Source organism: Tamandua tetradactyla, chromosome 2, assembly GCF_023851605.1.
Source record: "Tamandua tetradactyla isolate mTamTet1 chromosome 2, mTamTet1.pri, whole genome shotgun sequence".
NCBI classification, from domain to species: Eukaryota; Metazoa; Chordata; class Mammalia; order Pilosa; family Myrmecophagidae; genus Tamandua; species Tamandua tetradactyla.
Genome location: NC_135328.1, coordinates 179,275,876 through 179,292,115, shown reverse-complemented (window position 1 = coordinate 179,292,115; position 16,240 = coordinate 179,275,876). Strand labels below are relative to the sequence as shown.

At 41.6% G+C, this 16,240-nt stretch overlaps 1 protein-coding gene and 1 long non-coding RNA gene across 4 annotated transcripts in view; one reads left to right on the top strand and one right to left on the bottom strand.

Moving 5' to 3' along the window:
• The window catches only part of RNF220 (ring finger protein 220), a 245,583-nt gene that overhangs the window by 148,247 nt on the left and 81,096 nt on the right, over window positions 1-16,240 (top strand). The gene's annotated exons all lie outside the window — the stretch shown is intronic.
• On the bottom strand, window positions 12,914-15,999 carry LOC143663218 (uncharacterized). The gene is made up of 3 exons (XR_013165875.1): window positions 15,739-15,999; window positions 14,051-14,139; window positions 12,914-13,182 (listed from the first exon to the last, which is right to left on the bottom strand). It is a non-coding gene; the product is annotated as an uncharacterized LOC143663218 (long non-coding RNA).

The following is a 16,240-nucleotide window of genomic DNA, read 5'->3' as shown; positions in this document are numbered from 1 at the left end:
TCTCTTTAGGGATATTTGAGCTATGGCAATTCTAAACTTTTCATATTGGAAGGGTCTGTCACTAATACAGAGTAGGGAGATGGAACTATCTGATGTTCTGGAGAGGTTAAACATGCCCTCTTTTTTATTCCACCTTTTTCTTTGCAACTTCCTCAGACTGGCTGGGCCTATTTAGGATATCCCCTTCCCACTCTTGTCTCTTCTCAGGTGCTCCTAATATTCATTTATAACCAAAATCTTCCTCTGTACCAATATTGCTGTTTTGGGAAAGCTGGGGTAAGACTGAGGGAGCTCACAGCATGACCAAGCTGAGCATGCTTGTCCACTGAGAACCCCAAGAGGCCAGAAATGACCTGGGCCTCATTCTGCAGTTCTCTAGCAGCTGAGCTGGAGGAGCTGCTTTTTGCTTAGCTCCAAATCTGCCAGTTATCTTAACTCTTAGGTTTAAAAGCTACTAGAATTCCTGTTGTCCCTTTCCCTTTCAAGGCATGACTGTGGTAGGATCATGAGCGTCTTGCCTTGAAAATTCTAACCCTGCTTTTATAGAAGAGCATAGGGTAGTCCAGATTTTCAGCTCTGTCTGGCACTATTCCTAGTCTCTCTTATTTTCTCTTCCTCTTGTCCCACCTCCTTTTCCTCCTCTTCCTTCCTTCTCTCTCTCTCCCCTCTCTCTCTCCCTCAGTCCTTCCTTCCTTCCACCCCCCTCTCCTCATTGCACAATTTTCTATACCTAAGCATGCCCTTTACTTTCCCACCCCCAAATCTTGGGACTTATCATTCCCACTTTCTGGGATGCCTTTATTTCCTCCTCCACCTGCCAAAAACCAACTTGTTCTTCAAAGCCTATTTCAAACATCACCTTCTTCATAAATTTTTTTTATCCTTTTTCCAAACCTTACAGAACCTCTCCCTTCTCTGACTGCACATAGCCTCTTATGTTTTTCTTGCAGCACTAATTATGCTCCCACCCTTCTAACACCGCCACCCATATTAACAGTGTACCTCCTAGTCCCCTTATAAAAGTAAGCTTCTGGCTAGAAACTGTTCAGCTTTTCACCCTTTTCAGTGCTTTGTGAGAAGCACTGTGGGTGCTCCATGAATATATACTACATTGAATTGAAATACCTTGAAAGCCATGATCATCCATATTCACTCATTCATTCTCTGAACAAATCCTGATTAAGGGACATATATGACTCTTTCTTAAATTTTTCCAAATACTTTTTAAATTAATTTTTTATTTTCTACCATTCCCATTTCTTGGGATAATGAATGTCTTGAGTTTACTGAATCATATAAAGTAATAATCCCTTTTATTCATCCCAAATGTGCTTAAGTTTCAAAGTGAATACACCTTGCCTAGGGTTTCAGGATTTCATGAGTAAGTTTCTAGACACCTTCTCCACACCATTTGTGATTTCTTTCACGCCACGCCCCACCCCCACTTCACAATTCCAGACCTGAGTGGTAATCATTTACCTTTCCCAAGTAAGGAGGTTTCCCATGCCCCTGGGTCCTCTCCAGGACAGGACAAAATGACACCCCTGAGTCCTGCAGGTGGGATACTTCAGCTGGACAACTGGAGAAATATGTTCTCCTCTTCTTTTATATCTTGTTCATAGTTGTCTGAGTCTTTTGGCCAACAACCTCAGGAAGCTGTCTAAATTAAGAACGATTTCCAGGACCTTTGCCAGAAACGTGGCTGACCATACAGAGTTGAGCACTAGAGAGAGGGTTTTGATGTGTTTGTCACAGAAGACATTGCCTTGCGCTTGCCTACATTTAATTGAGGCTGTACCCTTTTGTCCTGAAATCTTTCTGCCAACTAGATCCAGTAGGATGCTGGGAAAAAAGCATCTCATGGTCCATCCCCCACCATATCTATGCTATACATACCAACGGCCAAACCTTCTGCTGGATGCCTGGGACTCTTTTCTGAGAGAGTCCCTGTACCATGTGAAATAGCAGAGTCTCTTCCATTTCTCTGTATTTGTCTAATAAGACACAAAATGTATAGAACTTTGTCTAAGCTCAAGGATGTCAGAGAAAGCTTGGTGGATAAAATAGACACACATGATAGAACAAGAAGTAGTAGCATCTACTGTTTTTTGAGCATGCCTTATATGCTAGGGACTTCGTATACATTCTTTATACTGAGTATAAATCTTAATCCTTATAACAGTCCCTCCAGAAGGATATTTTAATCCCTCCTTTTTTTTGGCATGGGCAGGTTCCAGGAGTCAAACCCGGGTCTCCAGCATGGCAGGTGAGAATTCTGCCACTGAGCCACCATTGCACCGCCCTTACCCCATTTTATAGTTGAGAATACCAAGGCACAGAGAGGTTAAATAACTTACCTAAGTTCACAGTGCTAGTAAGTTCACAAAGAATTCAGACCCACGTCTTCCAAAGGCTGTTTCCTTTACCACTATATTACCTGGTCTCAACATGTAACAGTTAACCCAATATGCACTAGCCCTGGGTAATAGGTTCAGTTATCTGACTGCTCTGGTCTCTCCCAGGTTACGTATCACCTCACTGTCCCTTAGGAAATGAAGCTTTCCCCAGTTCCCCTCTGTCTATTCCCATGACACCTATACTTGAACTTCACAGCCATCACTTGACAATTTTTCATTTAATGTTTCCTTTTCCTGCAAGAAAGCAAGCCCACAAAGGCAGGGACTATGCCAGTTTTGTTTACTGCTTTGTCCCTAGTGCCTAGCACAGGGTCTAGCCTAGAGTAGATGCTCATCAAACCTGCCTTTCACAAAAGGTCTCCATCTTGGAGCTTTCCTTGCTTTCTAACCCCTCCCCTACTCCCCTGCTTGGAGTGTTCACCCCAAGACAGAGGAAGTACTCCAGAACTTCCTCCAGTAGTGCCAGCTCCAACATTCCCTGGCCTCTGACCTCAACCTTCTAGTCTCTTAGCCATCCCAGGAGTTTTATTTGCACTTTCATGCTGTCCTATGGAAGCAGGGCATCCCATCAGCCCCAGTTGGACAGGTGCTAACAGGAGCTGCCAATAGCCAGGATGCCAGGTTTCCCTTTGCTAAGCTTTTTCCTAGGAGTGATTTAAGGCCTTGAATAGCTAAGTGAAGAGCAAACCCGCAATGAAGTCAGCACTCTGCTTATTAAGTGGAAAAAGCTGTGCTGGGCTTATTGAAATGTTCATTAGACAGATATATAGAGATGAGAAGGAGGAAGGGAGGGTAGGCAGCACCATAGGATCAGGCCAAGCTCCGCCAGCCAGGCAGGGACATCTCTGGGTAGATAACAGTCTAACCCAGAAGGAAAAAGGAGCAGGTAGGTAGCACCTATTAGTAAGAGGGCCGCAGCTCTGGCTCATGGAAAGCAGAGCAGAAGGAAAGGAAAGGGGTTTGTCCGGCCCCATGAAGTGGCTTTGCCTGCTGAAGCTGTGGACTTTGTGGGGCAGTGGATGGAGAAAAGGGTCTTAAACATTTTGGCTCACTTTAAAGAATGCCCACTTCCTGTCTTCAAATGCTGCTGTCTTTGCTCTGGACACAATTTCTGAAGAACTCTGACCCAATTCATTTGCCCACTGCTAAGGCAAGAGAAGTGACCTGTGCTGTGTCAGGAAGTATCAGCTTCTACACAGAAGCATGGTGAAGCAGCTGTTGCCCCATAACCACCTGCTCTGAGGGAGTCTTCCCTTTGGCAGAACCCCCCATTCTGCAGCCTACAGCTCTATCAGCCCTGATCTCAGCTTCCTTCAAGGAGGATTTTCCTTTGGGGTGGTAGCTGAGGCTCGCCAAAGGCCCCGCACAGGAACCTGATTTCCCCTCAAACCAGGTAGAGCCTTGTCTCCTTCAGCACCCCCCTATCTCCCGAACTTCCATCCACTTCAGGGCCATCCAGGCAGCCCCTGCAGAGCTCAGAATGCCAGAGTGGGTGGCCTTTCGCAAAGTTGTAGCCCTATTATAAACAACACAAAACAGAACGAAACAAAAAACAGAAAATAAGTGTTGCAAGGATGCAGACAAATAGGAACCTTCATACATTGTTGGTGGGAATGTAAAATGGTGCAGCTTCTGTGGAAAGCAATTTCATGGTTCCTCAGAAAGTTAAGCATAGAATTACCATATGACCCAGCAATTTCGTTACTACGAATATACTCAAAAGAACTGAAAGCCGGAACTGAAACAGATATTTGTACACCGATGTTCATAGCAGCATTATTCACAGTAGCCAAAAAGTGAAAGAAACCCCAGTGTCCATCAGTGGATGGATGGATAAACAAAATGTGATAAACATTTTGTATGAACTTTATTCAGCCATAAAAAGGAAGGAAGTTCAGATACATATAACAACATGAATGAACACTGAAGACATCATGTTCAATGAAATAAACCAGATACAAAAGGACAAATATTTTATTGTTTCACTTATATGAAATACTTATACTATGTAAATTCATAGATACAGAAAATAGATTGCAAGTTCCCAGGGGCAAGCCTAGGGTGAGGATGGGAAGTTAATGCTTAATTGGCACAGAATTTCTGTTTGGGGTGATAAAAAACAAGTTTTGGTAACATCTGGTAGTGATGGTAGGACAATTTTGTGAATTTTATACTTGTAAGATGCTTAAAATGGGAAATTGTGCGTTATATATACGTTACCACAATAAAAATTTTTTAAAAATTTCAGATATGGTGAGGTGGAAGAATCATGACATGACTAGAGCGGCAAGCACCATTTCCGACATGTGGAAATCAGCCTCAAGATTTTCCATTATCTTCAGATTTCTTTTTGCCCTCAACAGTTTGGCTCCTGGAGAGTAGAGATGGTGGTGATCAAATTGATAAAGCGAAAGGACACGGGCAGGAAATGTGCTTGAACAAAATAATAAAAATAGTATGTTCAGAGCTTCAGAGTGTCTTCACACACATGATCTCATTTAACCCTTATTCATTTATTCAACAAATAGCTGTTGACCCCTACCACATGCTAGGCACTGCACAAGGCACAGAGTCGCCTCAGTGAATGAGACACATTCTTTCCCTACCCTTAGATAACTCATGGACTTACTGAGAGAACTTCATAACGATTCTTCATTCTCTTTTGTTGGACAAGCAATGATGCCAAGCCAGACTCCTGGGGATGGAGAAGTGATATAAATCCTATCCTAAAGAAGTTTGTAGTCTATGAGGGGCCTGTTCAAGTCAACAGTTCTAAAACCCTGTGATAAAAGCACTGAGCTATCTGGCCTGAGAGGTTAAGGAATGCTTCTTGAAGATGTCTGAGCTGAGTCATTAAAAAAAAAAAAAAAAAAAAAGAATGTATGTTAATCAAGCATTGAGGAAGAAGGAATTTCTAGGCAGAGAGAATATGGATTAGGGAGGAAATTCAAATAGTTCAGCCATGGAGGGGGAATGCCTTAAAGAGTTAGGCAGGGCCAAATCCTGAAGGAATCTGCATGTCTCGTAAAGGATTTAGATTAATTCTGAAGGCTACTAAGAATCACTGAAAGGTGTGTTTTTTTTTTTAATTAGATAAGTTGTAGGTTTACAGAAATATCATGCAGAAAATACCGAGTTCCCATATATCCTCTTGCATGCCCTTTTCCCATTATTAATATTAGGATTCACTGTGTTGTACAGTCCTACGATGTTGTTGTTGCTTTTAGTTTGTATTTTAGTAACACACATATGATCTAAATTTTCCCCTTTTATCCACATTGATATATAATCCAGAGGTATTAATTACATTCACAATGCTGTGCTACCATCACCGCCATCTGTTACCCAAACTTTTCCATTACCCCCAACAGAAATTCTGCCCCAATTAAGCATTCACTCCCCCAGCCCCTGACAACCTGTATTCTATTCCTGACACTATGAATTAGCTTAAGTATTTGATATCAGTGAAATCGTACAGTATTTGTCATTTTGTGTCTGCCTTATTTCACTCAACATGATGTCTTCAATGTTCATCCATGTTGTTGCATGTATCAAAACTTCATTCCTTTTTATAGCTGAATAATATTCCACTGCATATATCTACATATTTTGTTTATTCATCCATCTTTGGTGGACACTTGGGTTGCTTCTAACTTTTGGCAATTGAATATAATGCTGCTGTGAACATCTGTGCAACTCTCTAAGTCCTTGTTTTCCATCCTTTGGGGGTATATATCTAGAAATGGGATTGCCAGGCAATAATATAATTCTATATTTAACTTTCTGAGGAACTGCCAAACTATCTTCCACAGTGGCTGCACCATTTTACATTCCCACCAACAATGAACAAATGTTCCTACCTCTCCATACCCTCTTCAATGTTTATTTTCCTTTTTTTAAAAAATAGTAGCCACTTTAGTGGGTGTGATGTTCATTTTGGTTTTGATTTGCATTTAACTAATGGCTTATGATGCTAAGCATCTTTTCATGGGCTTTTTTGTCCATTTGTATATCTTCTTTAGAGAAATATCTATTCAATTCTTCTGCCCATTTAAAAATTGAGTTTTTTGTTGTTGTTGAGTTGTAGGATTTCTTTATATATTCTGGATGTTAAACCCTTATTGGATATATGACTTCCAAACATTTTCTCCCATTCTGTGAGTTGTTTTTAATGTTCATGGTGAAGTCCTTTGATACACAAAAGATTTTAATTTTCATAAAGTCCCATTTATGTATTTTTTTTCTTTTATTGCTCAAGTTTTGATGTAAAGTCTAAAAAAACCATTGCCTAACACAAGGTCCTGAAGATACTTCCCTACATTTAGTTCTGGGAATTTTATACTTTTAGTTCTTATATTTAGGGCTTTGATCCATTTTGAGTTGATTTTTGTATATGGTGTAAAGTAGGGGAGTCCACAATCATTCCTTTGCATATGGATATCCAGTTTTCCCAGCACTGTTTGTTGAAGAGACATTCTCCTCCCCATTTAGTGGATATGGCACCCTTGTCAAAAATCTTGGCCGTAGATGTGAGGGTTTATTTCTGAGCTCTCAATTCAATTCCATTGGTTTATACGATTGTCCTTATGCCAGTACCACACTGTTTTGATTACTGTAACATAGTCATAAGTTTTTAAATCAGGATGTGTGAGTCCTCCAACTTCAATCATCTTTTTCAAGGTAGTTTTGGCTATTCAGGGCTCCTTACCCTTCCATATGGCTCTGATGATTGACTTTTCCACTACCACAAAGGAGGCTGTTGGAATTTTTTTTTAATTTTTTATTAATTAAAAAAAAATTACAAGAAACACAAACATTCCCAACACATACACTCAGCAATTCACAATATCGGCTGTTGGAATTTTGATTGGGATTGCATTGAATCTGTAAATTGCTTTGGGTAGAATTGACATCTTAACAATATTTAATCTTCCAATCCATGAACACAGAATATCCTTTCATTTATTTAAGTCTTCTTTGATTTCTTATAGCAATGGAATTTGTCCATTTCATCTAGATTTTCTAATTTGTTGGCATAGAATTGTTCATGGTATCCTCTTATAATCCTTTCTATTTCTGTGGGTTGATAGTAATGCCAACCCTTTCATTTCTGATTTAGTTATTTGTGTCCTTTCTCTTTTTCTCTTTGTCAATCCAGCTAGAGGCTTATTGATTTTATTAATCTTTTCAAAGAACCAACTTTGGTTTTGTTGATTCTCTCTTTTAGTTGTTTGTATTCTGTATTTTGTTTCGCTCCTCTCTAATTTCTGTTATTTCCTTCTTTCTGCTTGCTTTATGTTTAGTTTGTTTTTCTTTTTCTAGATCCTTCCATTATGAGATTAGGCCTCTAACTTGACATCTTTCTTCTTTCTTAATGGAAGTATTTAGAGCTTTAAATTTTCCTCTCAGCACTGCCTTTACTGCATCACATACATTTTCGTAAGTTGTGTTTTCATTTTCATTCGCCTCAAGATATTTCTTAATTTCCCTTATGATTTCTGCTTTGATCCTTATTGAATATGGTTGTTTAAGAATGCATTGTTTTATTTTCATATATTTGTGAATTTTCCAGTTCTACCTCTATTATTGATTTCTCACTTGTTACATTGTACTTGGAGAAGATAAATGATTGCCATATTTTTTAATTTACTGAGGCTTGTTTTGTGACCTAAGATATGGTCTATCCTACAGAATGATCTATGTGCATCAGAAAAGAATGTGTATTCTGCTGTTGTTGGGTGAAGCATATGTTCTGTTAGGTTCTGTTAGGTCTAGTTGGTTTATAGTATCATTCAAGTCTTTTATTGATCTTCTCTCTAGATGTTCTATCTTTTATTAGGTGCATATATATTTATAATTGAAGTTTTCTTGTTGAATTGACCTTTTTATCACTATATACTGACCTTTGTCCCTCATAACACTATTTGACTTAGACTCTATTTTATCTGATATTAACTTAACCCCAGCTCTCTTTCAGTTACTATTTACATGATATTTTTTTTCCATCCTTTCATGTTCAACCTATTTGTGTTTTTTAATTTAAAGTGAGTCTCTTGTAAACAGCATATAGTTAGGTCATGCGTTTTCATCTATTCTGACAATCTCTGCCTTTTGACGCAGGAATTTAATCCATTTACATTTAAAGTCACTACTGATCCATGCACCCTAAATAAATAAATAAATAAATAAATAAATAAATAAAGTCACTACTGATAATGCAGGACTTTCTTCTGCCATTTTGCTATTTAGTCTTTGCAAGTCTTATACCTTTTCTGTCCCTCAAGTCTTCCATTAATACCTACTTTCATATATCTTTTATTTTTGTATTGTACCATTTTGAGTCCCTTCTTATGGTTCAGTCTTTTGGGCTGCCACCCAATAGACCGGCAGTGACATACAAGCACCATAGTAAGTACACAGGAACTTTCTGTATTTATTTTTCATGTATGTTCTTTGTAGTCACCATGGGGCCTAAATATAACATCTTAAATCTATAACAATCATATTTAATTTGATACCAACAATTTCAATACCATACACATTCACAGTTCCTATTCACCTCTGTCCTGCACTTTTTTTGCTGTACTTGTTACAAATTATATCTTTATACGTTGTATGTCCAAAACCATAGATTTATCATTATTTTTATACATTTACATTTTAGAACCTGTAGGAAGTATACATATAAAAAAATACAGTACAATAGTACTGGCATTTATAATTACCCGTATGGTTACCTTTACCAGAGTTCTTTATTTCTTTATGCCTCTCTGATCCACTTTCTACTGCTCTTTCCTTTCAGTCTTGAGTTCACCCTTTAGCATTGCTTGTAGGGCAGGTCCAGTGGTAATGAACTCCCTCAGCTTTTGTTTACCTGACAATGTTTTAATCTCTCCCTTGTTTTGAAAAACAGTCCACCAGGTATAAAATTCTTGGTTGGAGAAGAGTAGAACATATGGAATAAAAGTAAATAATAGGGGGAACAAATGTTAAAATAAATTTAGTTTGAAATGCTAGTGGTAAATGAAAGCGAGGGGTAAGGGGTATGGTATGTATAATCTTTTTTTTCTCTATTATCGTTTTATTTCTTTTTCTGTTGTCTTTTTATTTCTTTTTCTAAATTGATGCAAATGTTCTAAGAAATGATGAATATGCAACTATGTGATGATATTAAGAATTACTGATTGTATATGTAGAATGGAATATCTTAATGTTTTTTGTTAATTTTTTTAATTAATAAAAAAAGTTTAAAAAAATAAGTTTTCTTAGAATCAGATCTAAACAAACAAACAAACAAACAAAATTCTTGGTTGGCAATTGTTTTCTTTCAGCACTCTAAATATACCTCCTGCACAAGCTTCTTGCCTCTATGGTTTCTGATGAGAAATTGACACTGAGTCTTGTTAGGACACTAAGAGTCTTATTAGGATTCTCATGTACATAACAAGTTGCTTTTCTCTTGCAGCTTTCAGAAATCTCTCCTAGTTCTTGGCATTCAATAATTTGACTACTGTGTGCCTGGGCATGGTTCCCTTCAAGTTTATCCTCTTTGGGGTTTTGGGGGCTTCTTGAATGTGCACATTCATGTCTTTCATTAAATTTAGGAAGTTTTCCGCCATTGTTTCTTTGGCTATTCCTTCTGCCCCTTTAACTCTTTCTTCTCCTCTGGACTCCCATAATGTGTATGTTGGTATACTTGATGGTGTCCCATGAGCTTCTTTGGTTCTTTTCAATTTTTTTCATTCTTTTTTTCTTTCCGTTCCTCAGCCTGAATCATTGTGATTGTCTTCTCTTCAATTCACTGATTCTTTCTTCTGCCAGCTCCAACATGCTGTTGAAATTGGCTAGGGAGTTTTCAAATTTCAATTATTTTGATCTTCAACTCTAATATTTCTGCTTGCTTCCCTTTTAAAACTTCAATCTCTTTATTGAGATTCTCATATAGTTCATTTATTTTTGCCCCTGATTTCCTTTAATTCTTTCTCTCTATTTTCCTTTATCTCCATGAGCTTATTAAGAATCTTTTTCTTTTTTAGTCTTTTTCTAGTATGTCTGAAGGCTGATTTTTTTTTTGAGGGTTCCTATATTTTTATCTGAAAAGAAAATGCCATATTCCTTTGGATAGGGCATGATTTCCTGTTTCTTTCTCTTGTAATCTTTTGTTGCACACTGTACATTTAAATGTTAAAAATGTTAACTCTGGGATTTAGCCCCTGAGTTCTCTGTTCCTTAAGTTTGTATCCAGCTAGTGATAAAACAGAGGTTTCCTTGAGTACAAGGAGCTAACAAAAACAAACATATCAAGGCAGAAAACACCTTTCCCAGTCCTTGCAAACTGGCTGTTTTGGATGACGCTCTCCTTCCAGAGTTTAGCCCTCCTTTCAAGATCACCCTTAGGTGAATGTGATTGCAAGGTCTTTTCTATCCTTTCTGAGCCTGTGTCTTGTCCTTGTCTGGTACTTAATAGTGGCCTTAGGAACTCCCCTCTTTGTAGGAATTAGAATGCCCACTCTACTCTCCATGAAACAGACTTTCTCCCCTTCCAGAGTGTTCTGTTGTATGACTTAAGCAGGTAATCCTTTTCCTCAGACTTCTTTGACTTAATTGTTTTATTCTGGTTTAGCTGTCCACAAGCTGCTTCTGTCTGCAGGGCCAGTTCTGGGAAGGCAAGCCCAAGACCATTTCCTGGTTCTGTCTTTCCGGCTGTCAACAGATAAATTGGCACTGACATACAAGCTCCGCAGTAGACCCATCCAGGGATTACTCTGCTCCCTCCTGAACAGGACCAGGGACCCACAATGGGAGCCCAAGCTGGCTCCAGACTCTACTGAGGAATGAATGGGGGAGGGGCCAGTAAGTATACCAGGAGCTTCTCCTATTACTTTTGAAAGCTGCATTTTCTTGATTTGGCCTCCACCCAATCAGTACAACCCCTTAACTGTTTTCCAGAGTTCTGAGGAAGATGGCCCTGCTGGGTTTTGCTAGTTGTTCAAAGATTCTGTGGGGGAATGACACACTGGAGCATCTTACACTGCCAATTTCGTCGACCCAGACCAGATCATAATGAAGCTTTCTAAGCCTGGTAGTGATAATGGTCTGATTTGCCTTTGGAAAAAACACCTTGGCAGCAGTTAGAAAAGTAGTTAGAGAGGGGTCACCAAATTCAGGGGGACCCGTTTGGTGGCCATTTCAAAGGGCTAAATGAGAGATGATGCTGTCTGACCCGAGTTGAGGAAGGAGGGGAGGAAATGGATTAGACAGCTCAGGAGGAGGTTTGAACTTGGCTTGGTGTGCTGCTGCATATAGGAAATGACTGAGGAGGTATCCATTTCACAGAGCAGAAGGGCATTGGCAGGCCCATCCAAGTGGACCCAGAGCAGTGTGGGGAATTGAGGGCCCTGCAGGGAGCTGTGGCTGCTTAAACCCACATGGCAATCCCTGCCTCTGACGCTGAGGCTGCTGACACCTGCTCCCAGACCTTGATGACTCCATTTCCCAACTCCCTCCCTCTGCCTCACGGACTTTGGAGGTGATTAGTAATAAAACTTTAACAAGCATCTATAGGTACGTCTCCCTGTCAGTTTTATGAGGCCATTTCCTGAGCAAAGATATAGGAGCGCCTTCAGTCTCTCCTAGCCATGTTGTTGCAGCCACTGTTTCAGTGTCTGCCTCAGCTTCGGCAGGCCCCAGACATCTTCAGGAGCTAAGTGGGGGAACCTGGAGGAGACTGGAATATGCTTAGCTCAGAGAAGTCCAAAAAGACAGGAGCAAGTTCCATTTATACCCTGAGGATCTTCCTAAGGATTGGAAATTATCACAGGAGACTTGGAGCCATTTGCACTGTGCAGGCCATTATAAATCAAAAGGGTCCTCATTTCTCTTACCTTCCCCTCCTCCACCCCACCCTATCCCCTTCCAGCCCTTGGAAGTCCTTTCACTTCTTGATTCATTCTATCAATATATACTCATCAAATGCCACCACAGATGATGTCAGGAATCCATTCAAGAATCATATTTGCTCCCTGCCCTTGCAGAGCTCATGACCTGATTGGAACTGGGAACTATAGATGCCTACCAAATAACTAAAATACATGTGATAAAAGTTCTAGTAAGACACAAATTATGTGCTGTGGAGGGAACCCAGAGAGTGGAGCACTTCATGAAACCTGGGGAGAGGGGAGAAGCTGCAGAATATTTTACCAAAAAGGTGACAGTGGGCTTGGACATTGTTGAATAGGAAGGATTTTGTGGGCTGAGGTAGAAGGCAGCCCCTTCTTTCCTGGCAAGGTCCCGGGTCCCAGGGGCAAGGTGGGGCTGAGTTTGTCTAAGTTGAGCATCCTCTAACTGAACTGAGCCAAGGCTGACACAGAACAACCTAAGATGTTGGGCCCCCACCCCCATCCCTACACCAGGTGAGTACAAGAGGTAGCTGAGGTAGCACGGTGATTTGGGTAGAAAGGTGCTCTATCCAAAATACTTAAGGACTTGAGGGGTGCAATGCTTTCTTCCTTTATTTCAAGGCCATCCAGGGAAGTGGGACCAAGTGGGCTGGAAGAGGGAAAGCTGCTGCATTTGACATCATTAACTCCTCCCTCCTTCTTGAAATTCTCTGTCCTTGGATTCTGTGGCACTGTTGCTTCCAGCAGCATGACATATGCAAAGGTGTCTTGGAGTTGGACAGACATGGATTCAAATCTTAGTTCTTGAATTTGAATCTCCTAGTTACATCCTAGGCAAATTATCCTCTCTGAGCCTGTTTCTCCAGCTGTAAAATAGAGATAATAGTACCTACCTCAAAAGGCTGTTGTGAAGTTCAAATGAGCTGATAATTGTTAGACACCCAGTACAGCACTGACATATAATTGACTTCTTTCATTTGTCTTCTTCCACCATCTTTACCCACCCCTCTGATTGTTCCTCCTAGTTCTGTTCCTGGGCTGCTTTTCTTCCCTGGGCCTGTTAGTGTGTTCCCAAGACTGATATCTCCCAAATCTGTACCTTCCCCTCATATCTCTGTACTTAGTTTTAGCCCTACATTACAGGTAGTGCCCACTAGACTCAATTCAATTCAACAAACATTTATAGATATCTATACTCTACTGCTCCCTATGGATTTCAGAACTGCTGCCTGCCCTCAAGGAATGCATGGTCTTACCCAGTGGGCTCAGTTTATTCTATGAAGTTATCATCTAAGTCATCTGCTAAGAGTGATGGGAGTAAGGGTGAATACGGGACTTAGGAGTGGTAAAAGTTTAGAATAGCTATGAAAGGAATATTCTCAATCTCCTCTCTCCCTTCCATCATGTTGTTTCTACCCTTGTCCAGATCACAGTCATTTCTGTAAGACTCTTGCAGTAACCTTCTAACTTGATAGTTTTCAACCTTTGCTGAATATTGGAATCTCCTGGTGGAGTTAGGCTTTAAAAATATGTATAATGCCTGGGTCTCTCCCCAGAGATTCTGATTTAATTGATGTTAGTGTGGCCCAGGCGCCAGCGTTTTTTAAAGCCCTCACATTAATTCTATTGTGCAGCCAAGGCTGTTTCCCTGCCCACTAATTGTTTCTCCATCCCATATGTGATCAGGGTGATCTTTGTAAAACATAAGTTTGATCATGCCATTCTCTTGCTTACCTGCTCTTCAGGTTTGTAAGTTCTTCCAAAACAGGGACTGTAATACCAGAATCAGCTCTGTATCCCCAGCACCCAGCCTAGGGCCTGGCCTGTAGAAAGTGCTCTGTCAGCATTGAATGAATCAGTCATTCAACTAACAAATCAGTAACCAACAAACTGACAGATAGATGTCGGCTCTGTGCCTAGGACTATGTTGATGAATTATAGCAGTTTACCACAAAACCAAGAGAATAAGGCCAGATGGGTACAGATCTGGAGGCCTGGGAAGAAACAGGAAAGGAGGGAGGGGAGGAGGCAGTGAGAGGTCAGAAAGGCAGAGTTTCCTGAGAGGTGAATTATCAGAGGGACCACCATGGGGCGGGCAAACACCTCAGCCCGGGAGTAATGGAGTTAGAAGGAAGGCCCAGGCAGGAGCCAAAGAGAGCGATGGGAGCAGCTTAATCTGCCCCCAGGTAGTGCAGGCTAGGGACAAGCAGGCGGTAGGAAGCAGGCCCATTCCTCAGCAGCTAATGCCCCCAGCCTAACACAATTACCCCTTCCTTCTCCCTCAGCCCAGGCAAGGGGGAGGTTGCATGGAGGGCAAGCATGCCCCGCAGCTGGGGAGGGTGGGGGCATGGCTAGAAATCCAATCAGGAGTTCCATTTTGGTATTAGCCTGAGCTCTGCGGTTTAGCTGGAGGATTTGCAATGGGGTTGGTCTTGGACTAGGAAAGAGATGCTGCTGGAAGATCTATGAAGCCCCCTCATTCCCTGCCCCACCCTGGGCTCCAGTGGGACTTGATCCAGGAGGTGCCTGTCCCTATCCTGTGACCCAGTCCTCCTAGCCAGCAGCCTTACCTCTTCCCTGAAGCCAATTTTCTAGCCTCGAATTCCACCTCTGGGCTGACCCTGGTTGCTACTCCTCACTTCCCACCTTACAGCCTCTTACCCTCCCTCTCTGCTCCACATTGATATAAATGGAGGCATCAGCCGCCTTTAAATAGTCTGATCTATCAGAGAGGCACACGCTGCCCATAAATCTGCTGGGGCTGATGGCTCCCTAAGTGGACTGATAGGAGCTATTTCCGGCAAGGTGTTCAGTTACTATGCCCCTCCCGTTCCTCCCCCTAGTTTGCCCTTCCCCAGGGGCAGGGACCCTTTTTGTCATCTGGTAATTGGCATTTTTTCACTTGCACTTGGTCCTAGAGAGGGAGTGCAGTGCCCAGCCCGGCCCCTAACTGGATTAGCATTGGCTTTCAGAGAAGGCCCCTCTGGAGTCGACCTTCCCGTTCCAGAGATCAAGATCGAGCTGTTGGCTCAACAAGGAAGGGGTTTGAGGTGGGAGGAGGATGCCCAAGGGAACCAAGACTAATTGTGGAGGAAAGGGGTGATTGAAGTCCCCAGTCCCTCTCTGGCTATGCCTCCCTGCTTCAGAGGCCCCAGCCTGTGGGACATGGAAGGGACCTGAATATGGGCTCTGAAGTTGGGGGTACCTATCTTGGCTGTCAGATTCCATCACCTGATCCCATCAAGGTTGTGTTGAGCTAGCTTCCTTTTCTAGGAAATGTCTGGTATTAAATGGGAGAGAGACATCTGAGACTGGGGTGGGGTCCCTTCAGACATGTGGTATGGATCTAAGGCAGAAGCTGGAGAAGCCTGAGGGCCAGCTATTATAGAGAAGGGGTCTGGTGCAAAAGCACATAACATTACCTTAATTCAGAGGGCAGCTGCTAATGGATAGATTTCCCCAAAGAAGGGAGAAAGGATCTCTGGAGGCTTCAGTTTTGCCTGGCCTCCTGGCCCAGGGCTCTGCTTGGGGAGACATAGAGATGCCCTTGGAGGTCACCCCAGTGGCCTCTGGTCAAGGGGTCATTATGACCACTCAGAGAACACCACTAACATCGCTCTGTTTCCTCTCCCACCTTCCTGTTGTCTGTACAGGCCCAGACTTGCCCAAGCCAGAGACTCCTAGAATATTCCTGCTGGATTCAAATATCTAAAGAGGAGGAAAAGTCAGAAATAGTGAAGGACAGGAAAGAACTGGTAGAGAATTCTTCCTGAAATGTGTCCATAAGGCGCTTGTCAGTCTTCCCTCCAGAAATCTGGGTGCTTAGAGATTAGATCAAACAGGTAGGTCAGATTCCTCATCAGGGGACAGGAAGTCAGATGTTCCTACTTTATGACTCTGGTTAGGGAACCAAGAAGAGTCCAA